Here is a 269-nt window from a genome sequence, read left to right on the forward strand (position 1 = left end):
ATAATAAAATATTTAATTTTTATATCAGAAAAAAAAATGGTTGAAAAAGTTTTGTATTTTACACCCATGCAACCCTTAAATAATTTTCCAAAAGCTGTGTTAAGAATAAGTTGCGTTATTAAAAATATGAATAATACCGGATAGGTCTCAGTATGTATACACCAGAACAGCGCCTTCGCGAAACATTTTCTTTTCCATACTCATATTCTAAAATCCATTATTTTCAAATATAAACAAGCATATTTATAGCCCTTTCAGCCCATTTGCAT

Source organism: Bactrocera latifrons, unplaced genomic scaffold, assembly GCF_001853355.1.
Source record: "Bactrocera latifrons isolate USDA-ARS-PBARC rearing strain unplaced genomic scaffold, ASM185335v1 scaffold_48, whole genome shotgun sequence".
Classification (NCBI taxonomy): domain Eukaryota; kingdom Metazoa; phylum Arthropoda; class Insecta; order Diptera; family Tephritidae; genus Bactrocera; species Bactrocera latifrons.